General features: G+C 36.5%; 1 long non-coding RNA gene across 1 annotated transcript; it reads right to left on the bottom strand.

Moving 5' to 3' along the window:
- Nucleotides 1-442: 442 nt before the first annotated feature.
- On the bottom strand, nucleotides 443-4302 carry LOC311434932. The gene is made up of 3 exons (XR_014691838.1): nucleotides 4259-4302; nucleotides 2322-2405; nucleotides 443-760 (listed from the first exon to the last, which is right to left on the bottom strand). It is a non-coding gene; the product is annotated as an uncharacterized lncRNA (long non-coding RNA).
- Between the last annotated feature and the right edge of the window lie 21371 nt (nucleotides 4303-25673).

Raw genomic sequence — 25673 nt, 5'->3', positions numbered from 1 at the left:
TGACAAATAAATTATAATCCTCTAACTCAGGACAAAAAAGCCAACTCTGATAGTTTTTAAAGAAGCCTTTCACCTCAGAAAATTTCTTAAGACAATTCCTACTGACTGGTGATTTTTGACATCACATTCCCCTTATTCAGCTGCCTAGTGAGAGCAGAGAGGGGCAAACTGGCAGTTTGTAGAGACATGCAGAGATTAACAATATCACTATAGCTGTTGATCTGACTTGGAAAAAAAAAAAAAAAAACAGACCAAGAAAAAAAAAATTAATTGAGGCCACCTTAATTTTCAGAAGCTTCATGAATCATTCTGAAAGGGCTGCTCTCATCCTGAGACATGAAACAGTCTTTATTTCCTTTATAGTGTGTTTTCTCAATAAAAGCAGAGAGCCTAGTGGGGTTTTTTCTTCAATGAACTATTAGATTTTGAAAAGTCTGCCATTCTAAGACTGTAACAGACAAAACCAATAGTGGTGAAAAATACTGCCTCTATAGAGAAACTGATGGTGTGTACTTTACTGATAAACAAAACAGTTCCTTCTTGGTTAGAATACTAATGACAAATGTGTCCCAGACTTATGAAGGAACAACTCTGATGGTCTTTCCTAATTTACCTTAATGCTCAGAGTTCTGACCTGAATTGTTTCTATGGAGAAGGGACTTTATGTCCTTTTTTCTTCTGTAAGTTTTGATTTTGAATTTATTCCAAGGTGGAAATTAAATCCAGTTCAAATAAATGTTTCTGGCTTCTGTCGTGGGATCTGTCAACAAAATAGAAAAAGTTAAACTAAAAGCATATGAGGATTTGTTAAGTTATTTGAGAAAAATATTCTGAAATCACAACGTTTTACATTATAGCATAGGCAGATCTGGACTCAAGAAATAGGCATTATCATTCTGATATCAGTTATCATACTAAAAATCAAGAAATATACAGTACCTAAAAGTAGTACTATTTGATTCTTACCAAAATACACAAGTCTTCTTTCATATAGGAACACATGAAAACTAGATTCAGAAGTCCGTACTAAGATCATCTTTATTATAATAAAGACAAATGTTAGGTGTGACTCTTGCAGACTGGCTCCTTGGAGTTTTGCTAGCATGGAAGTGGCATAACCCCACTGAAATAACTGGAGAAACAAGGTTTCTGTAACTAATTTATAATACAAGGACAAATTTTTTGAAACATACAACATTTTTACTCAGTTTAACAAAATTCCACTGACTTTAGTCAAGTTACTTATTACTTTTATTACTCCATATAAAAGTTAACTCAGATCAAATATCTACAAGTGGTGAAATATATTGGCACTGTGTAACCAACATCAGAGAAGTAGTGTTTGCCCAAAACAAGCAATACTTTTCTACATTGCCAGCAGAACTGGTATTATTTGTAACATGGATATCACTAGAACAGAAGCCTGTTCTTTTCTTAAGAATGAAAAAAAATATATCAGAACAATTTTGATTTTATGTTTAATAGTAGGAAACATGAAAATTTGCAATGCTTAAAATATCATTCTGTTCCTTTCTACCTTTCAGTTTTCTACAGCCTCTGGAAATAAAAAGACTTTAAAAAAAAGGGGCTTAATAAAAAAAAATTGTCATTTACAAGGCAACTATTGTAAATAACACTAAAATCATATATAATCTCTATAGAGAGACTGTAGATTGTATCTGTGTAGATGAAAGAACGTGTTTTAAAGCAAATATTATGCATTTTTGTCTACTCCTCTCAGGAAAGAAAAGGGTGAGGGCTCTGGATTTTGACACCATTTTTTCTCCTAACTGCAAAATCTGTTGTTTGTCTGAAATATTAAGTGACCTGGCTGGAATACAGCTTCAGATTTAGAATTATGACATTACATAATATTTGTTCCATAACACACTGTCTGTGCTATTAGAACCTATCGTTTGCCAAGAAGTGATCCAAATGTGTTTGTGTGATTACAATGGACCAATTTGACCATTGAAATAAGTTGTTAGAAAAACATTTGTTTCACCCAGGTCCCGTCATTCAAGCCATTTTTCTGTTAGTGGATTTTCAGAACATCTTTGTTAATATGTAGTGTCCAGTTATTAGCAAAACAGAATCCAAATCCAATCCGAGTTCTCTGACAAATGAACCTATCCCTTTCCATTTCTCAAAATTAGACAAAATATTTTCAAAATGAGGAAACACAATGCCCTAATGAGAGCACAAAAAGATACTATATTTTTTACAGTCTCTCTTAAAAATTCCCATTAAAATTGTTAAATATACTGAGAAAAAAGGATGAAAGTTAACTTAAATAATTAAGCAAAACTAGGGCATCTCACCTATGCACCACGCTAGCTTTCAAAGTAGTTATTTGTGAAGAGTCTTTCACATTTGAAAAACTGGGGTCAGTGTCTTGGTGTCCTCTGTTGAAAAATAAATAATTCAGAGAGAGGGAGAGAGAGAGAGAATCATTATAAGGGGACAAGGTACAGAATCTTTTTTCTTTTCTGGTAAGAAAAGATAATTAAACAAACAAGTCAAGTGCCCTGGGACCCTCTTAGGGATCTAGTAAGGATCTCCCTCTGTTTTATTCTCTCCCAAAATATGTGAAACATATGACGTTCCCCGACAACTCTTGCCTCAAGAAAACCCTTAAATTCTCTATAAATCATTCAACATTCAAATAATTCAGTGCTACTTACTGACATCAAACTATCAACTCTTAACCTCTGGCTTCTTAGGTTCTTGTGGAGTCTCTTTCTGCAACCTTATTCACAGCAATAGCAGAAGTATGTGAAATGACCAATTGCCTCTACTGACAAGGCTCAGGATAGTAGATTATTCTGCATCTTCAAGCTATTTAGTATTTAGGTTGGCAATGAAATATGTTTAGCTCTAGAGAAAAACATAAATGTATGTCAGTAGCAGTATTCTGGAACAGAAAAATGATGGCACAGGCTAGGCGAGAGTAAAAAGGAAAATGATTCTTGTTTCCTGCCAAGTAGATAGTTCACCCACTTTGTGCATCAGTGACTCCTTCTCTAGACCAAAACATGAATGGATGGAGAGTGAAACGTTAGCATTTCCATCTGGGTTATGACACAAAGAGCTTTAAACAAGAACTTCAAATTCCTGGTTCTGCTGTGTGAAAATTAAATGGAGTGCTTATTACTAAAATCCTTTTGGGCAAAGTTTCTGGTAAAATCCTACATTACCACATTTAACTAAAACTGCATTTCCTTTTTCTGTTTACTGGATACATTTAATCTATCAGACCCATTACAAGAATCCAAGGGAGACACAGAGACGTTTCTCCATTGTTATTCCTACATCGAAGAACTTCCATGCAGAGCATAAGGACAATACTGGAAAGGTTGTTTAGTGCATATCTTTGTATGCATGGGTGGTTACACCTGATTCTGTTTCATAACACAATCACAAGAATAAAGAAATTGTTTTGCAATTTAAGCCCAGATTCTGCTTCACTTTGCTAACAAGAGGAAGAGATCATGTAACTCCAAACAATTTCCTTTGGCCTTGTCAGAGATTTTGCTATAGAAGACTGTACTGTTTAAAATTGTTCTATTTATAATGTTTCTGACATTCTAATTACATTGTTACTCTCTTGTTTCTTCTGAGCTGAAATTCTGCACAAAATTTGAGGGAAATAAGTTGTAAATCTTACACTCCACTCCTAGCAGTGATTTTTCTCTAGGAACCATTTACATTCTATATTCTTCAAAGTCTCAGATGTTAGTCCAGAACTCCATCTTCAGCATAAAACCAGGGAGTGTGACATTTTCTAGTGGTACAGTGTCATCAGAAAAAATGTGCAGTGGAAAAATATTCATAAAACATAAGCAGATTTCATTAGCTTTGCTCAGTGTTATACCTAAATCTGTGAGGTCACAAAGGAGGCATGAACCTCTAGATATTTTATAATATTTTGGATTCAAAATGATATCCCATTCCAGGCAACTCAAGCAGGAATCTTTTAGCTAAGTAAAATATACTAGTTTGATTCAAACCGTTTTATATAGTGAAATGAGCCTTTTCTCAATGAAAAGCACAGGACTCTAAAAAATTCAAAGACATGCAAAAAAAAAAAAAAAAAAAAAAAAAAAAAAAAAAAAAGTTAAACACTCAGACTTCTGAAGACACTGAAATAGAATAGTTCAGTTGGAAGGGATCTACAAAGATCACCCAATCCAACTGCCTGACTTCTCCCAGCCTGTGTTTTCATCTGGTATTCATCCATCCCAGGTGCAGCACCCACCATTTTCCTTTGTTGAATTTCATGCCATTGAAAATTGTCCAATTCTCCAATGTATTTTGATCCCTCTGCAAGACCTCTTGTCCCTCCACAGAGTCAACAGCATTTTCCAGGTTAGTGTCAGCAGCAAACTTGCTAAGGATGCATTCAACTCCTGCATCCAGGTCACTGATAAAAATGTTGAACAGAATTGGCCCTACAATTGAGGAGTACTACAGGTAGCAATTGTACATAGATAAATAAATTAAAAGAAGTTGAATTGCCAGTAGAATAAGGATCGAAACAGCCCTTCCAGAGGTGACATTCTGTGAGAAAAAAAAAAAAAAAAAAAAGAAAAAAAAAGTTTATTTTTTTTGTGAATACAATGTTATGCTGTATTTATCCCCATGGTATTGGGATACAAGACTAAGTAATCGTAAGGATCTTTTCTGACCCAGTTTCATTTAAATTTTGATCCTTCTAATGTTCACACAAGGTATTCATGCATCACCTTTGGGTTTTTTTTGACAGTATGAAAGTGCACTGGGTAAGGATTCAGCATGTAAGCAGGGTTGTGCTTCTTTTAAGTTATCTCCCCATTTGCCACTGAAAGGCAGGACCCTGCCAGACAGGCAGGTTATTGCAATGTTCTCTGCAGGATACTGGACTGTTCAGAGGCAAGGGTTAAACTGTGTCTCCTGCCTACTACAGCAATAACAAATCAGCCTGAGGAGAGAGGAGATACTACAGCAAAGCTGGTCCCAGGTCAGCAAATTAAGCAAAATCCTATTTAGTTCCTACTGAGTAGATGGTATAAATACAAAAACATTAGTGTGTATGTTCCAGAAAGATACGCTGTTAATGAGTAGAGACTTGAATTCTGCTACACTTTCAGTCTCCAGATGGTTGAAAAGTATAGCCCTGAGTAAAATACATTGCAAAATCTAAGCTGAAAGTAATAGCTACCACATGTATGACCTACAGGAAAAACAGACAAACAAAAAAAAAGCACCCAACTACTTAACTAAATGAGGGTGAAGAGGAAGGAGGGAAACTAGATCTTATAGTAGTACTCTGATTTATTTATTTTTTTAATGCTGGCAGTGACTAACTTCATTCCTACCTGCCTTTTCGAAGTCAAAACTAGCAATATTATCTTTGCCATCGGTTCATGCTGTTTCCCATAGCCAGCACTTTGGTCTCTTTCAAATCAGACATCAGCCAGCCAGCCCTTGGCTGCAAACCCATCCTCATCTCTATAATACATGCAGTTGCTATGGCTGAGTTGGGTGTTTTGGATGGATACAGCTCAAGGTCATGAGCTTGGTCCCCTTCACACTAGATCCACATCCAGCACAGACAAAGAAAACCTTAATATAACTCATCCACATAAATGGAAAATGTGATATGTCCCTGCTCAAGTAAAATATGCATAGCCTAGGTAAATGAAAATGGTGGTTCATTGTCACTTCATGTAGGTCATCCTTGTAGCAGCAATTTGGAAAGAAGCTGTGTATAAGACAATCTCTCCATTAGTGTATTATTCAGAATATGGCTACCAGGACAACCTTGTTTCAGATTCCAAGATACTGAAAGATGTACTATATTATTATCTAGGAAGGGACTTTTACTAAGATGCATACTTCAACTTCTTTTTCAGCCTTTGAGAAAGGTTCCTATATTGTGTGCAAACATGGAAGAAAACTAACAGCATGCTATCAAAATAAATCTCACTCAGCTGAAAAAGGCCAAATAGAGGTTAATCCAATTACTTAATGGTTGTCTCCTTTTGCCTCTTCCTTCAGGCAGCTGTGCTTTTACATGTTCTGCTTCCCTCTCCTAACATGCTTTATAGAGTTTTTCTTTCAAAAAGAAAAGTACTCCACTGTGCTCTCTAAACATAGTCTTTCTCCATTATGAGAAATATATGCTCAAAGACTTGAACATTAAGTGCTGAAATTCCTCATTTACAACAAATATTTAATTTCATTTAACATGAACAGGTCATTGCTCTTAAATTTGTTTGACTTATTCTTGAGGTTAGACCTTTTAATTAATTAAAAATATAGTAGGAATAGCACTGAAAAATTAACAATATTTTTCTGAGGATTTGATCAATAATATTAATACTTTATTGTAAATACATGACTCCAGTGACAGCAGCATAAATAGCCATAGCAGTCAAATAAATAAGCTTAATAGAACTCTAATGAGAACAAAATTTAATGAACTGCATTTATATGTTTCAATGTTCCTGCTTCAGGAAAATCGAATGTGCTAACTCCTGCTAATATCATCTCCCTCTGGGAGTTTACTGCCCAACGAGTAAGCTGCACAAAATGATAACCAACCTACTGGGAGGGAGGGCAGCAAGCAAAGAGGAAACGAGATGGCTGTGACAATTAATCTTTGGCATCCACTCATAGCTTGTGGAGTAATTACCCTGCTGCATTTAAGATACGTCAAAATGTTCATATTTAGAATCCTCTGAATTAGACCTCCTGTTCAGATACTAAGTACTCCACTGTCATCCTCTCAGCCAGAACTGTCATAGCCCATCCTTGGTGGTGTCCCCTGACAGCAACTGAGGTGGCACTATTTATTCCCCCTGACTCAGGATTCCTCTCTTCCTTCAATAAAATTGCAATATTTGGGCTGCAAACATTGCCCAGAATGGATTTTGCTTGGTAGCCTACTCAAACACTGACATCAGTCCTCTTTATTGCTAAATGAAAAAGGAAAACTTCTTTCCCCTGTGTATTTTTACTGTCACATGTTCAGTGAGCAAAAATTTAAGTTATAATAATCGTCAAGGAATAATAATAACAATAACAGTAATAATAATAATAATTAATAATAATAATAATTAATAGTAGTAATAATAAAGAATCTCTGTAAGATTAGGGGAGATGGACTGGATGGCTAAACTACAAGGTGAATTGCTGGACTAAAAACTAGCTCCCAGTCGTGACTACTGTTCAGAGTTTAATTGGCCACTGGTTTTGACCCATAAAGTTTAATACTGGAGATGGTACTATGTAACTTCTTCATCAACAACCTGGAGGATGGAGATAAAATCTGTCCTGAGAGAGATAACACTAAATCAAGGGGAGTGATTTATACACTGGAGGGCAGATTTCTCCTCAGGACCTCAACAAATGAATTGACAAAAAACAACAGGATCTTCAACAAAGATCCTGATAAATGTCAGTGCTGTGAGACGTGAAAAGCCAACACAATATTACAGGTTAGTTGCTAGCTGGCTGGGTAATACTTCTACAGAAAGAAAAAAAATGGGGATCATGGTGGAATCAAGTTCAACTTGAGGCAGCAGTGCATCCTTGCAGTGATGAAGGTTAACCACATGCTGGCTTGCTTTAGCAAGATTTTGACAAGCAGTTTGCACAAAATGGTTATTAGGGAACTTGTGAGGAAATATGTGGTGTCTTATCTCCAGTTACAGGGTCTCTTGTCCCTGTTACAAGAGAGCTGACCTGCACAGAGGTCAGAGGAGGGCAAATAAGCTGGCTGGGCTCTTGCAGTGCATGATGCATGGTTCCCCATGCTGACAGGCTGAGGGAACAGTGTTTCTTCAACTCACAGAAGTAAATGCTAAGAGTGAAGTCTAACTACAATCTTCCACTACCTAAAGTGGGTTTACAAACAAAGTAAATCTACGTTCTTCTTGGAGGTGTAATGGTGACAAGCTGAGTCAAGAGAAAAAATGTCACCATCAGAGTAGTAAGCACTGGAGTAGGTGCCCAGAGATGCTGTGGAAGATTTTCAAAAAATGTCAAATTCCTGAACAACAACAACAAAAAAAGTCAATTCCTGAACAAAGTTATGCAACTTTGACAACAGTTCAGGTTTGTGCAGGACGTAGGACCAGATGACCAGCAGCACTGCCTTCTAACCAGAACTGGCCTGATTCCTTCAGCCTAAATTCCATCTCTAACCCTGCTATGCTTATTATTAAAACCTCTTGGACCTGGGGGAAACTACAGGCCTGTCAGTCTGACCTCAGTGCCAGGGAAGGCAGATCACCTTGATGGGGATATTGGTCAACAGCTGGCTGAATATGAGCCAGCAGTGTGCTCAGGTGGCCAAGAAGACCAACAGCATCCTGGCTTGTATCAGAAATAATGAGGTCAGCAGGACTAGGGAAGTGAGGTTGTTCCCCCTTCCTCAGCTCTGGTGAGGCCACGCCTCAAATACTGTGTTGAATTTTGGGCATCTTACTAGAAAAAAAAAAAAAAAAAAAAAAAAAAAAAAAAAAATTTAGCCTGGTGAGGGGTCTAGAGAACAAATCTTGTGAGGACTAGTTGAGGGAACTGTGGTTGTTTAGCCTAGGCAAAAGGAAGCTCAGGGGAAACATTATGCTTTACAATTACCTCAAAGGAAGTAGTAGCAGGGTGAGGGTCTGTCAATTCTCTCAAGGAACAATCAACAGGACAAGAGGAAATAGCCTCAAGTTGCACCAGGGTAGGTTTAGGTTGCCTAGTTCTTCTTTGGTTTTGAGTATATATTTATGTTTTTGACAAAAGTTAGCAGCATAACAATAATTCATTCATATCCCCTTCAGCAGATATAAGTTATTTTGGTTCAGCAAATCAAAATGATATGAGCAGTAGACAAAAAGCTCTGACTAAATAAAGAAACAGAGATAACAATGATAGGTTGCATTTGAAATGAAAAAGCAATATATATATATATGTATTTCTGTTTTTCTCTGTATGTAAAATGTCATCCTTCCTGTTCCACCTTTTTAGTACTTAATGAATAGTCACTTGTGCATTCACATTGGTTTGTAGATATTTTTTAACCCCTTTATATCGCATCTAATGTTATAGACTTATTTTAAGAATGAATTGTGTAACTGCAGCAATGATTCATGTGAAGTAAAAGATATTCAAATATTTGACATACAGACGTACCTTGTAAAAAAGATCAGAAAGATCTTGTCTATACACAGCTCTGATTCAGAGTACTGTGTAACAATCCAGGTGCATTATACTTTTTTTTTTATCCTTACTTTTTAAACTGTTAGATACTATCACCGGAGGTAGACACTAAAACATGATAAGCCGGTGGTTTGATTTGATATAACAATCCTATGTTATTGTGATGAAAAAGTAAACGAAACCTATTTGTAGAAGTGTCTTCTGTAATGAACTATGTTCCTCAAAACATTCACACACTTGTATAGTTCCTATATGATATGTTGATGTTGTGAAGAAAAATCACAAGGCTCATGTCAAAAATAGTTAAGAAGTGCTCATCATTTTATAGCTGCAGAGGAAAATAAGGCAAGAAAGCAGAACAGCCTTGCCATTAACAACTCTGCATTTAGACCAGGTTAGCCATACCTGTCATTTCATTTCTCCCTATGCCAGTTCAAACGTAAAGTACTGAATGCATGAATAGCAGTATGTGCAAGCAGTTCCTAAAAACAGGACTCTCCTGTGTTCTCTGACCCATTTCATTACAAATAAAATGCCAGTGTGTTTTTTTTGTTGTTTGTTTGTTTGTTTGTTTGTTTTGTTGTCTGTTTGTTTGTTTGTTTTTCTCTCTGAAAGCTCTTTGTGAATGATAATTCCTTAATCTGCACAGGCTTTTCTGCAGTGGAGAAAATCATTACTGGCAGGGCATGCTAATGTATTTCAGAGAACAGTTCTATCACCTGCAGTAGCAGTTAGGGTTTAAAGATAACTTGTGGTCTGTGCAAGGGGTTAGGTTATAGAGTCATCCATGAACCTCCTAGACTAGGAAGGTGGAGGTGGGGATTCTCCTAACTAAGTGGTAATCTTTACTGCAAATCACCCTTCCTCTCAGTGGAGAACTTGTCAGCAATGTCAAAGAGAACAGGTACAATTTATAAAACACACATCTGTAAAAGAATAGGTTAATTGTAGCTTTCTCCACCGTCTTCTGAGCAGGCCCGCACTGATAAGACAAGACACACTTCTCCTTTGTGTGGCTATGTCCATGCTACCTCTTCCACTATTGATAGTACTAGTACAAAAGCAATTCTGGTAAGTACTGTAATTTTTCTTTTTTTTTTTTTCTTTTTTTTTTCTTTTCTGTGTGAATTTTTTTCTTTTCTGTGTGAATGTTGTTTTCATCTCAGTTCAGTGCCTGAGGAAACTATAGTTGTATATTTCCTATAGCTCACATACAGTTGCTTAAAAACAGATAAGGTATTTAAGTGATTGTTAGCTATCTAATGTGCTATTTTTTATGTCAATTGCCCACAGTTTTATTTTTATGTAAAGCAAAGAAAACACTGGAACTGTGGTTGAATGAGTAGTAATCCACAGTGAAAAGAAGTCATAGAAAGGCCTAACACTTAGAGGAAAAAAGACATCCTACTACACCAAGCAAAGGCCTCTATTACCTTTTCAGAGTCAACTTCTTTACAGTCCACTGTCAATGTCTATGAGCTGCTGTCTACAGACATCCTCATCCACTGAGTGAAATACTGAGTAGTCATTTTATTACCAGAAAAATATCTGGAGTTTCTTAATTTCTCAGATCTCCTAAATCAGAGAGATTTTATTAAATTTAAAACCCTAATTGAATTTTTCCTCATACCAGTGACTGAATCTTTTGATGAAAAGAAACAGATCCCATCTGTCCTTTGATAACAAAACTTTCAATTTGGCCACTGCAGAAAGGACAGATATTTTGTTGCTCACAGGGACAGGAACATAACAAAAGCTGGAATCACACAACTATTTGATTTTTTGGCTCTGTGAGTTTCAGACTGATTTTTCCTTTGTCATGTAGACAATTCTAGCAATGCCACATTCAGTCTTGTCCGTAAAATTAATCTTAACCCAGAGAATTGTTATCAGAGGTCAGAAGAATGTGGGAATACTACAGTAAATGAAGGTAAAGATCACTAACACACGGTAGGATAACAGCACAGCTGTGCCTGGCTGGGCACTTAAAAATTTAAAAATACGTTTTTGGCTGCTGTAGAACTGTAAGGAAACAAAGCAAAACAGCAGCTGACCCTGCCTTTCCACATCATCTAGTTTCCTAGAACATCTGCTGAGGTGCACCACTGTTATCCTACAACAACATGCGACTGTAGGGGAAATAACTGATGGTGAAGAAATAAAAACCATGAAGGAGAATCCTTGTTTGAATAAGAAGATTACACAATATATATCTACAGTCTTTTGGAAAATACTTTTCTTTTCTTTTCTTTTCTTTTCTTTTCTTTTCTTTTCTTTTCTTTTCTTTTCTTTTCTTTTCTTTTCTTTTCTTTTCTTTTCTTTTCTTTTCTTTTCTTTTCTTTTCTTTTCTTTTCCAAAATGCGTTGTCTAAATATCAAAATTGAGGACAGCGAGAAGTTATCACTGTCTGGAAAAAGATATATTTCTTTTTTATTACTGATTTTGAGACATATGAAGAAATTCTGTATCACAATTCAACTTTCCAAATGATATTCTATGAAATCTAAAACTTCAGTCTCATATATTCCAAGTCAATGCTCACTCTACTGTTCCAGCCCAAAAGAAGATATCAGAGAATGTGATGACAGTAAGTACCAACTTCACTGTGAGTAAGAATGTAAGCTTTTTTTCTAGTTTGAGGAAAAACCAATTTTCACTGAGAATACAATGCCAACATGAGATTAGGGGTGAGTGTACAGAAAACAAATCTTTTTGGCTGCTTTTTTACTGCTGTTTTAATTACAGAACAAGCATAGCACAGAAGAAATATTTTCAGTACACACAGTCTTCAGATGTGACTTGCAGGCTGGCCTTAGACAATAGGTCTGTTCCATGTGCATTTCCTGCTTTATAACTGTAACCTGAAATGAACTATAGGTCACCAGTAAACATATAAAAATCCTCTAATTTTAAATCTTAGAACTACTAATTGCAGATCTGGCCTTCTAAATGGCTTATGTTAGATGACTAGAGCAAAGTCACAAACTCTTGCTACTGTACAGTCTCTGGGGTCTCTTTCCTGACATATTAAATAATGGCAGGAAACTGATATGTGAAAAAAAAAATGTGTGAATGAAAGTCCTCCAGGAACATTTCTTCTGTATAATTTTCTGAGTATTATTTCTGAGTCTTTGAAGTTATCGTTTCACAAATATTAGTTTAGATCTTACTGCAAATTAATATTTCATGTATATTCTTCAAGTTATATTTTTTTTTCTCTTTAGTTATCAAAACCAAAATTCTACACACAAAATATTTTTAAAGTTGCAACATCTAATAAACTACTGTCAAGTTATTAGATTCCATTGATCTTTGGGTTTATAATCATTATGTTCAATGGAAAAAGAATTTAAACATATTTTTTAAGAAAACATATAGTCTCTGACAAAACAAGGAAACAAGGAATTGTAACAAGAACCAGCGTCAATATGTTTTGTGCTTTCACAAGAGCAGTTGGTGTAAAGGAATACACTTGTTTTTCTGAAACACCTTCTGATAACAGAACACATAACTCTCCAGTGTTTATATTCTTAGTCAGACCAGCAGGACATCTTTTATCAGCTTTTAGATCTTTTCTTTTAAGTCACTTGGAACCAGTGGTAGTTTACTAAATTCCAGAGAAATAAATATTAAGTTTTTCAGAAAAATTCCACATCACTGAGAGTAAAATGAAAGAATGGAGTTACACTCTTGGCAAAGAAAGAGGCTGATTTAAAGCAGCCAGTGAGAGTACTTAAAAGATAACAGATTATAGAATTATTTATTTTAAAGAACATTTTGTTCAGACCTTCCACTGCCAGCAGTTCAAAAACCATGAGCCAGGTTCCCAAAAATGTCATTATACTTAAAATTTATTTTAGCTAATTTAATTGAGACTCCGGTGATCATGCTGTATGTCTGCCAGACATTCAAAATCACTTTCGGATGTTAATATTAATCAAATTTGACAGAGCTACTGAGGTCTCCAAAAGATTAAGTTCTGCAAGTGCAATGAAAACAATCAGTTAGATGGTGCATCAGTAGTGTGCTTGCTGGTGGAGACACAGGCACTTCACCACTCTTGCTTATCTTGCCCAACAGCAGGAGCTGCCAGTCAACATTTCCACAACTTTGGATCAGTCACTGAATGTTGTTGCTTGCTCAAGCAGCATTTTGCTGACAGATAAAGCAAATTAGGTTCTTGGAGAAGATTAATATCTCTTTCTATTATGAGAAAACTGAAGGTCTTGTCCTGACAGACTGAAGAGGCCTTGAAGGAAAATTGGAGGTTTAATGATATGGAGTAGTTTCAGGGAATTGGGATTATTATGATAGAGAGTCAAGAAATGAAGTGCTAAAATCCACAGGAAACTAGACTTCCTTGGTTCTGCTCTTCACAGAGCAATTTGTTTTAAGAATGTGCTTTTATTGTTAAAGCCTGCTTGTGTTGTGTCCTCAGGCTACCATAGAATCAATTATTTCAGCCTTTCTCTGCAGATATGAACAGTAAGAATTCAATTTTATTTATTTATTTTTTATTTATTTATTTTGTATTGACAGTTTAGATTCTCACAGTGCCAGGAGATGGAGATCTGAAAAAAAAAAAAAAAAAGAGAGAGAGAGAGAGAGAGGGGGGGGGAGGTGGTAAAAATCAATAAATGATAGAAAACAGTGCTTGGAGAAATCTTTAGTATGCTAGATAAACTATGTCTAAACCATTCCCATCAGATTCTTGCCTACCATATTTTTACAACACTCCAATGCTCCAATGATAAAGCTGCAAAAACTTCCCAGGATTCTCTGTTCCAAAGTATCCCTATTTTTACATGAAGTTTTCCTGTTCTTCCTTCACCATTAGTTGGCACTGTCAGTGTTAATGCACTACTTGAGAATAACAGGAAACCTTTTAAGAACAACTTAGAGAAAGAGAAGGTCTATGTTTTTTACCCACAACAACAATTCATTTAACCTAACTTTTGATTACACTGGGAGGAAATGAACACACTAAGCCATCCGATCAATGAAAAATTTTACAGAAACAAGGGCCCAGCAAAAGTAATGTAGAAAATAGATGGTCATTAAGTTCTTACCATTACTTCTACAGCTACACATACAATACAAATATGATGTACAAAAATTCTTATTAGCTACTCTTAAGTAAAATATTTACTTAAGGGAATGGTCTGTTTTGATTCACTTGAATCTTCAAAGAACCCTCACTGAAAAAGATTTAAAATTGCATCATATTTATTGCTTTATATTCTGGACAGATGCTAGTTGACATCTTTCTGTAGAAAACATAACGACTCTTTCAGAGACAACTTCAAGAAGAGACCTACCTGTAACTTCCCAGTCCAGTTTTGTTCACTGCCTACAACTGAGGAATTTTAGTGGTCTTATGTTGTGCCACTTCTTCCTGACTGGCAAGAAGTTTTCTACAGCTGAAATACTGCCCTAGATTTGGCCATGTGCATATGCACATATATTTTGAGACAAAATAGCAAAAAAAGTAATTCATAGCAATAATGTTTGAATGTGGAATAAAATCCTGACTAAAATCTTAGAAGGAAAGCAGGACCTGCCTGTGTTTTCATAAGCTATAGAACAGTTTTGTTCTGTAGATCTTCCTTAAACAATCACAATGTTGCAAATGGAACTGAAATGCATCTACCATGATAAAATTCATCAAAATTCATCAAAACAAAACCATCGTTTAAATCTTATTACTTTAGCCCAGGAAAGACATACACTTATTAAGAGGAATCCTGATAGCTGTAAAAGAGTCTTAAAGCACCATTCACATACCACATAAAATTCTCTCACACAGAGATTATGCAACTGAGTTTCCAGCATCAGTGTGTTTACTTCATATTTTGAAGAGAGAGCTTGTGTGAATGTATACTTTATTATTTAATAGTGTAGAGAACCTTGAGAGTTTAAAAGAGCAGCTAGAATAACATGGCTACAACTTTGAGTCTGAGTTTGCAAAGATCAGTGTTTTTCTTATGAAAACAAATGGCAAATACATTTGTCTTCCTGACTCACACAGGACATCGCAGACCCAGCAGAGCTCCTTGTACAGGAGTCTGGCTTTGCTGCTCAACAATCCTTCAGAGATCACGAGTTTTACTAACACTTGCTTGACTAGGCTGCACAACAGCTTTGGGTAAGACAAACCCCTGCATAACTTCATGAGTTCTCACTGACTCATAACCTCCTCAAAACTTGCTCCTCGCAGCCCATTTCCTGCAGTGTGGTGGCCAGTAGGCTCTGGCCTTGGTGGTTTATGGCTCTGGAAGCTCAGCTGAGCTCCAAGGCTGACAGGCATCCACTTTTTCCTGACTCCTGCAGAGCTCCTGGATGTGACTTCTAGAGTCTCCTCATGCTTCAGACTTAGTGGCTGCTAAGAAAACCTCCCTCTCCACTCTCTCCCATGTCTGGCAGTCTGTTCCCTAGAGTGTTTCTTGAGCAAGACCCCAGGAGGTGGGCAACTCGAAGCTGCTTCCTTGTTCTGACTGGGCTCATTGACTACCTGTGTCAGAGCAGGCCCTCTCAGTTTGCTGCTTTCACTCAGATTAATTACATTGCCTGATACAACACAATGCAAAGGTTTATTTATCAGAGTTGAAGGTATCAAATTCAGAATTATATCTACAAGACTGCAAGCACAGGTGATATAAATTTTTATTCTTAACAGTAATGGGTATTTCACACTAGGCCATTGTGCTGTATGTTGACCTGAGAAACAGATGTTCCTCTTTCATGAAATAATGACAGTCAGGGCATTTCACCAAGTTATGAAGGATTTCTCTCTTTTCCCCAGATATGTTAAGCTGGTTTCCAGCTTCAGTTTGGAGTGAATGTTCATCTCACTGCCTCACATTTTGCATTTTTATTGCAGTTTAGATTTTCCACACTGTGCCATCCCCATCTAGGCTGCATCCCAGGTGCAGGCATAGCACGGCTCCAAGCAGCACAACCACAGAGCCCTCATAGCCCAGCCACTGTCAGTGTGGGAAGGGTGGGAAGGACTGAGGAAGGTAATAAAGGTCTCTTGATCCTCACTGTAAATATATACTAGCTAGTGTGTATTGTTAAATGTTTTCAGGTCTACACAATTTTACAATTAATCTCTATTAACATTCTTTAATAAATCTTCATTAAAATAATCAAAATTGCTAAAAATAATTCAACCTAATAATCTTAATTAAAATATAAGACTGTTTTATTAAAACTATGACTTCATGTCTTCTCAGCTATTAAATATGACTATTATAGATACAGATTTCAGAAAAGACTAACATAAGTGGCCATCTGTCTTCCCTCCTCAATACCTGTTTCCACCTCTTGGATTTATGGCTCAAAGATTCAAAAGGAGCTCCCCTAAGAAGTGGAGCATATGAGTCTGGGGGTTTTGCTACATTTCCAGATATTTAGAGGACAAAGTCAGGTTAAGAAATGACTAATAATAGACTGAAAGTGTCATTTTGTTCTTGGGAGACCTTGCAAATCATCAACCTAGACAGCCCTGACTGCTTGGATTAGCCAACAATCTGAGGAATAAAGCCTTCATGATCGTTTCTCTCCTGGACATTGATACTATATACAGCCTCCCCTTAGGGTCCTTCCTTAGGGACTAGCACATTAAGCCACTAAACCACTGTTTTTCTAGAAACAGCCACTAACTGAAGAGTCCAGGAGAAGATCAGAAATTGATGGTAGCTGTGAAACTATACACTGTTGAGTTATTAACATTTTTCAGTTCTGGTTTTGTAAAAGCCTAAGCAATTACTGAAGATGCATTATTTTAAGTGTAACTATAAAGTAATGGAACTATATAAAGAACATCTGGGATCAACCCTTAGAAAATCAGCCCTACCCGGGCAGGATCAATTATCCCTATGTCATAACAGATGCATGGCTAAACTGTTTTTAGTATCTCTAGCAATTAAGGTTTTGCAACTTCTGCAGATGCCTGCTTATACAGCACAAAGCTGTATTTTTGGCAAATACTATCACTTTCCTTTATAATTAGAGAGTGTTTCCTAATACCTAACTTAATCCTTTCTTGCTGAAAATAACCATTTCTCTGTCTGTCAAAGACTCAGAAAAGAGCTTATCCTCTCATTCCTTTTTAGCAGTATTTTATACACCTAAATTCTGTTACTTTCCCCAGTCATTTCCTATTCTGTGTGTTATGTGGGTCCTGTTCTTTCCATATTTCCAGAAAGGACATCTTTTCTAGAGAGTTCTCCTGGACTCCCTTCATTTGCTTCACCTTTGTCAATGTGCAATGACCACAGCAATACAGTCTAGCCATACAGGTCTGAGAGAAGTAAATATCCTGTGAGCTGCTCTTCTGAGTCTACATCTCAGTCACAATGTCACCATATGTACAACCTTACTAACTTATGTACTGCTTGTGGTCCAATATAAATCCTAGATCCTGTCTCAAATAAATGGTATTTCATCCTTTTTATTTATTTATTTATTTATTTATTTTTGCCAATTATTCCTATCTGTGTTCCCATTAAGTTTCATCCTTTTTTTTTTTTTTTCAGACAAAATTGTCAAGATCTGTCAACATACCTGCAGTCTTTCTTCCCTCTTCTCTTTAACTGTTAACCAGAAAATTTTGGCATAGACTTTACACTTTCAGCCACCATATTATTTGTATATACATATTTCCCCTTCTCTCTTGCTTGTCCATCTTGAGAATACTATACTATACCAATTTAAGTTCATCTTCCAGTCACATGAATTATCCCATCTTTGTTATGCTTGTTACATCACCATAGAGATGAGACTAGGTTTCCTACGTTAATATAGAGGTGTCTATGCTACATAGTATAGAAATATTTGATGTGCTGAACAGTTTTTTCCATTTTTATTTCCCCTAAAAATAATATTCATGACTTGGTGGCCACTATACATAATCTTTTTGTTTCTAGGTCCTTGTTGCTTACACCTAACAAAGACCTTGTTGCCTATAATAGCTGATACAGGGCAGAATCCCTTAGTCCTAAATTGCCAAGAAAATATTCTAAAATAATCTAGATTGACGGCACAGTTGTCTTCAGCCCTTTTCAGTAATATGATGCTACATAAAAAAAAAAAAAAAAAAAAAAAAAAAAAAAAAAAAGTTTATTTAAGTAATATATAAATAAATAAAGACAAGACAAGATAATGCCTCATTTTTGTGAGATGAACTCCTCTTTTTCAGTGGTCATTAACCTTCATTTCTTGTTGAAATTTCCTGTTCTTGAAATTTAAAGTAGTCAAAATTTGGGTTTTGATTGCAAAGAAAGTAATTACAAATGTAAATATGTCAATTACTTCCTTAAATGATGGGTTACATGACTACCTGTTCATTTGCATGCACAATTACCCAAACTGAATAAGCAACTATGATAAATTTAATGTGCAAATTGGGTGTGCAATCAGGCATTCAGCTAGCTCACACCTAATTGGGCACATCTCATTTCGAAAATTATTTTTCTAATGTTCTGCTTACCTTTATCATTTTAAATGAAGGCTCTACAATCATTCTTTCATAGTTAAAAATCAAACAAAATGGAATCACATTAGCCCACGAGCAGCATACACAGTAGCATCAGTTATAAGCTATATTTTTTTTCAGTTCAGCCTTGTCAGAAAATTATACAGAGCCTCACCAGGCTGCAACACTGTCATTAATCAGTTTACAGACTCCATTCTACAGCAATCTATTAAACTCATGAGAGTAACTCAGTACCAACAGCACTAACATGCAGAGTGTCTTCTTTCTGTCCCGGGTTTTCTTTCAGTCCCGGGACTCATCAATTGTACCACGTGCAAATACCACTTCATGAAGCTATGTTTTAAAGAGGATGGCATTTAATTCACTGAGGATCAGATTTTCTGTGACAGGCAAACACAGATGTTTATGGATGTCTGATCTATGTGCATAAATGCCACATGGGTAATCACAAACCAGGTATCTGCACACACACATACATTCTGAGTGGCTGTGCATATAGGCAAACAACATATGTAAGTATACAGATCCACTGTATCAGAAATCAGAAATGTGCTAATATTTGTGGTGCAGTACTAGCTCCTACACTGATATTAGTCAGAGGTACAGTGGCTGAAAGTAGCTGAAAGACATAATGATACATGAAAAGACATTTGAACATTTCATTTGAATGTTCATAAGTCTATGGGGCCAGTCATTGAAGGGTACTGAAGGTGCTGGTGGAAGTGATCACCAAGACACTTTCAATAATTTACCAGTAGTCCTAGTTAATCAAGGAGGTCACAGTTAACAGGAAGATAGCAAATATGGACAGGAAGGAGGATCCAGGAAATTTACAGGCCTGTCAGTCCAATTTCCATACCAGTGAAGGTTATGGAACAGATAATCTTAAGAGCCATCACACAGCACATGCAGGGCAATCAAGTGATCAGATGTAGCCAGTATGGGTTTATGAAGCGCAGATCCTGCCTGATTAGCATGAACTCCTTCTATGACAAGACAATGCATTCAAAAGACAAGGGAAAGGCTGTGAACATTATTTACCTGAATTCTAGTAAAGTATTTGACACTGTTTTCCACTGTATTCTCCTGGAGAAACTGGCTCAGACAGGAGTACAGTTTGCTGAGTGAAGAGCATACTGAATGGCTAAACTCAAAAAAAGTCATGAATAGAATTCAATCTGGTAGGTGGCCAGTCACCTACCTGATAGTATTTGGTGGTGTTCTTCAGGGCTCAGTCCTGGGGCCAGATTTGTTTAACATTTTTGTCAATGATCTGGATGAGAGGATCAAACACACCCTTAGTAAGTTTGCAGGTGATGCCAAGTTAGGTGGGACTGTAGCTCTTCTTGAAGGTAGGAAGGTTTTGCAGGGGAGTCTGGATAGGCTAGATCAATAGGTCAAGTCTAATCACATGACATTCAACAAGGATAAATGCACTTGGGTCATAACAACCCTGTGCTGTAGTACAGGCTTGAGAAAGAGTGGCTGAAAAGTTGTCCAGGGGAAAAGAACTTAGGGATGCTGGCTAACAGATGGCTGAACATGAGCCATCAGTGTGCCCAGGTGACTAAAAAGGCCAATGGCAACCTGGTTTGTATCAGATAGTGTGACCAGTAGGACTAGGGAAGTGATTGTCCGCTTGTATGTGGCACTGGTGAGACCACACCTCAAATACTGTGTTCAGCTTTGTCCCCTCACTACAAAAAGGATGTTGAATTGCTCAAGTGTGTGCAGAGAAAAGCAATGAATCTGGTGAAGGGACTAGAAAATATGAGGTATGAGGAAAAATTGAGGGAACTGGGTGGTTTAGTCTGAAAAAAAAAGAGAAAGCTGAAGGGTAGACCTCATTACTCTCAGCTACCTGAAAGGCAATGGTAGTGAAGAGGGTGTCAGGCTCTATTCTCAGGTGACAAGTGATAGGACATGAGGAAATTGTCTCAGGTTATGCCAGGGGAGTTTATATTGGATATTAGGAAGAATTGATTCATGGAGCAGGAAGTCAAGCATTGGAATGGGCTGCCCAAGGCAGTAGTAGAGTCCCTATCCCTGAAGGTATTTAAGAGTGCCATGTGGCACTAAGGCACACGGTTTAGTGAAGGGACTTGGTAGGTCAGACTGATAGTTGAACTTGATGATCTTGAAGGTCACAAGCAGTAACAAAACAATTAGAGTATGTGGAATGATTAGGAAAGAAGCTGAAAGGGGAAAAGAAAAGAGAGCTACATAATGTCATTGATACCCTTGTGAATTTAGGTTTTTAAATGCTGTGTGTGGTTCTGGCTACTCCATATCAGAAATCAGATATCAGAAAAAGATAAAGAAGAATCAGAATAGACACAAAGAAATGTTACAAGTATTATCAGCAACATATAGTGACCTCTGTAGGAGAACAAATTACTTAGAGTAGAACTCTTCTTAAAATATTGAAAGATATAATCAAAATTTATAAAATTATATATGTCATGGAAAAACACCAGTGGAAAACACTGATATACTATTTTTCATAATATGTAAGTTCAGGGGTTTACAGTGTAATTGCAGGTAACAGGCTTAACATAAACAAATGGAAATAAAGATTTATGTAGTACTCAAACTATGGAACCCTTTGCCACAGGATGATTTACATACCTCAAATACGAATATGTCCAGAGATATTTGGAAAAATCATGGAAGATCCATTAAAGTATATTTTAAAAAATGTTGGAGATTTAACTCTGCTTCAGGAAACTCCTAAGGCAGTGTCAGCACAGCAAAGAGTGTCTCAGGGGTGACTAGGTGTCTCAGTCTGCCCCTCTTATTTCTTGTAGTCTTCTCCTAAGCATAAAATGTTATTCATTGTCATAAACAGATGCTAAGCTAGGTGGACCTTAGTCCTAACCTCATGTGGTCTTTTTTGTATTTATAATACAACTCTTGATCTTTTTCTTGAGAACTACCTTGTTGCCATTTTCCCATCTTGTATGCTTCTCTTATTTCCATCTTATTTCCAAGTATTGTCTTTGTTCTCATTCTTATTGGTCTGCAACATGGTTGTTTTTGTGTTGGTTTTTTTTTTGTTGTTGTTGTTTTGTTTAAAATTTGTCAAAATTATTATATTTAAATCTAGTTCCTCCCACCTTCTCTAGTAACAATGAATACCTGAATGAATGGCTGGTAACAGTAACTAAATTTTTCAATACCTGCACAGTTAAATTATTCTGAAGCTTGTAAAACTGACTGATGCCACATACAAGGGAATTTTGATATTTTAATGCTGTGATATAGATGTCTGCATAGATCCGGAAAGACAGAGGTCTACATTATTTTCCTGACATGCTGTTATTTTAAAATATATTACTATTGGTGTGGAAGATCCTAAGAGTTGTTTATGACCTACTAATATTTATAAGATCAGTGTGACTACTGTCCTCAGTTTATAAGTAACTGTTGAAGAAAAATTAAAAATGAAAAAATATGTTTAATGTAATATGAGTTTAAATGAATGTTTGCACTGCTACCCCAGGTCCCCCAACACTTCTGTCCAAAGCACAGTGTACTAAAGCCTCTCCCACAATTTGTGGTATATAGGTTGAGTAGCAAAAATATTCAGAAAGGAAACTGCCAGTGAGAGAAAAGCAAGAGTAGGTATCTTCTTTTCTTCCCACTGAAGATGCTGCACCTGATATTATTTCATTTATGTAGGTGGATCAAGAACTTAGTTGAAAGAAGGCTGCACTTGAGTTAAACTTCTAGCTTCCAGTTCTTAATTTCCTGGGAAAAAATAGCCAGAAACAAATGTTTAACTACTTTTCTCTTTTGAAGATGTTTTGATTCAAATTCTCTAACTCAGTCTGCAAGATGACTCTACTTATGGTTTTCCTTGATGAGATTTCTAACTCATTTGACAGAAGTACTTGGTGAATTTTGCCTTTTGTAAGGTGTTTGATTTAGTACCACATGTGAGTTTTATTATAAAATTAGTCTTTTATAAACCAGTAGAGAACACATTAAATGGATTAAGAATTCACTAACTGGCAGATGCCCAAATGCAGCTGTCAATGGCAAGTCATCATCCAGTGAGGAATATTCTAACAGGATGATCCCTTTGCAGAGATTAATTCAATAATGTTTTATTAATGCTCTGGAATTATACACAATATCAATGCTGGTAGCATTTGTGGATGACACAAAGATTGCCAGTGGCAGATAATAATGATAATAATGATAAAGACATTCAACTTGTCAGTCTGGGCACACTCAAACAAACAATCTTTTTAAATGCCGAGTATTTCTAGACAAAAGCATCTGGACTGCGCCTCTCAAATTAAATACTGCATATGGAACAGGAGCTCTGTGAGAATCACACTGAATGAGCAACTGAGCAGGAGCTTCCAGTGGGATGATGCCATGAGAGAGGTCTAACAAAGTTACTGCAATTATGTAAATAATGGGGGAGAATTTGGGGAGAAGAGTCTACCTCTGTAGGAGACACAGGTGAGGCCAACACAAGAATGCTATAGGAGAAACTTCCCAGAATTGTCATTGCCTTCACACAATCAGCTACCTTGTTCGCTGACCATTGTTCATCACATCTATTTCTATTTTGCTTTTGTGTGATACCCATCGGGTAAAGAGTATGAGTTATTTCAGGAGCAGGGGAGTGCCATACATAATAAACACAGGGCAGCACAGCATTACCACACTCACAGCTCCTTTCTGTCTTCCCTTCCCCTTCATCTTTGGTATCACTGCTGCTCAGTGCCCCATCTCCTGGTCAGTGTGGTGGCAAGTGCCCCAATGTCCCCATATCTGTGCTTCCCCACAGCCTGATCTAGTGCATAGGACATTTCACCTCAGGCCAAACTTTAGTCTCCTCACTATTAAGAGCAGTTGTTGCAAGTACCCTGTTACTCAAAGACTGGGCAAGAAAAACTGTTTTTGAGGGCTAAGAATTTCTCTCTCTCTTTTTCCCTCTCTCTCACTCTCATGAAAGGGTGTAGAACATTCCCATTAGCAGACAGACTGTGGATCCTGAGTAGGATTTAAGAACCTTTCTTGGGGATCTGCTCAGTCTTCCAACCCTTTATTGGCTGCACAGCAAGGCCAAAGATACACTGCATTTTGTCAACAAGACTCAACTTGCTGATTACATGACAACTGGAAAGGTATTTTTATTTTTAATCAAAACATCTGCATGCATTTTGCTTGTAAAATGATGCCAGATGCATGGCTGCATATTTCTGGGCTGTTTGATAGACATAAACTAGTTAAATACAGGGTGTTTTTTTTGTTTGTTTGTTTTTGTTGTTTTTGTTTTGTTTTGTTTTTAGTTAATAGATCTTTTAAAATACACCAAATTATTGATTTTTCTTATAATAAATATTTATGTTAATGTAGTAAACCAGTAATGTAAAAGTTTATAATAAATCTTCAAATAAGTTTTCTATCAAAAAGAAGCTGATACACATGAGTTTTCTGTTTGGCTGCTACTAACAACATAAGTGACAGATGTTACACGCTTTTGCTACAAGGAAACGTTCCCCTCCTTTAATATGTTATTTTCCTCAGACTACCTAACTGAAATGCGCATACGTAGACTATGATTGTTGATTAAGAATATTACACATTATTAAATATCCATCTACTGTTTAATGTTTTTGGAATCACAGTACTGCTGGAGATTAACCTTTTTAACTTCTTTGAAAATGCAGGAATGTCTTATATGGTGCACTTTAACACTTTTGATGCTAAAACTTGTCAATTAACTAGACTGCTCAGTCAAACATTTCAGTCTCATACAGAAATACATCACACAGTAAACTATTTTTTGTTACTCTAACAGGAAAAATGTCCTTTTCTCCCACTAAATTAAAATACATATTTAAGTCTCCCATACACTCAAAATACAAATACTCTGTCTTGAAAACTTTTCAGTACTTGCAAAAGTGTAGTTTTTGGTTTTTTTCTTGTACACTTACTGTTTAAAATGATCTTAGTAAATATCTTCATAAATACTATAATGTCAAATATTGACAAATATCAGAAGGTGGTCAGTACAACTTTCTTCCTTGACATGCTTGGATTCGGCAGGAAAATCACTTCAGGTCATCCCCACATCAGAAAAAAATAATCTGACTCCTGATGAGCTCATGTGTAAGAGCAGGCACACGTGCCTTTGCATTAAAGCATATACTCAGACTTCTTATAGAGCAGGATGAGCTTTCTCTACCCAGAGAAGGCCTAGTCCTCTCCTGCCTTCCAGTTCTTCAAGGAGCTCCATGCCATCCAAGCTGAAGACTTGGCTTATAGCCTGCTCTTCTCCTGAACCATTTTTGGAGAGATCATACATTCACGCATGAACTGAAGAGGTTAATTATAACACCATGGGAGATGGGGAACACAATGCAAACCCTCTCAAAAGAATACTGCAGTATTCTTCTATGAAAATCATTGAAAGCTGCACCATTTCTATAAATTCTTCCTGTCCTTGTATTCACGGTTGTTTTTTTTATTTATTAATAATGTTATTCTTACTCCTCTAGCATGAAAGCAAGATAGCTTCTAAACATACCAAGTTTGTTCCCTGTAATCCCAGAGGCAAACTATGATTAATATACAATGTCTTTATGGAAGAATTTAACCACAGTAGGAGTACTGCTAATTAATGTATTTTAGAGATGCCAGCCATCCTAAATTGTTGGTAAATACAAGTCCAGGAAATCACAGTCTGCTGCAAAATCAATCAGTGAAGTGCAATAGATTGCTATGATTAACACGGTCTAATGGATTCCCATGGAAAAAATGATTGATTTCCAATAAGAAATCCTTGAATTCACAATAGGGAAGCTACCACCTGCTTCTTTTTAAGAAGAATGTCTGAAATTTATAAGCTAGTTTGTGTACAGCATTTTCTTTTCCTGCTGTGAATTCTTTAAATTGCCTTTTAACCACTACTGACACCATTTATTTTTTGTTAATTAACCTTAGATGGCCCTACAAC

Source organism: Aythya ferina (assembly GCF_964211825.1).
Source record: "Aythya ferina genome assembly, chromosome: 3".
In the NCBI taxonomy this organism is placed as follows: domain Eukaryota; kingdom Metazoa; phylum Chordata; class Aves; order Anseriformes; family Anatidae; genus Aythya; species Aythya ferina.
This window is presented reverse-complemented; position numbering and strand designations above follow the sequence as displayed.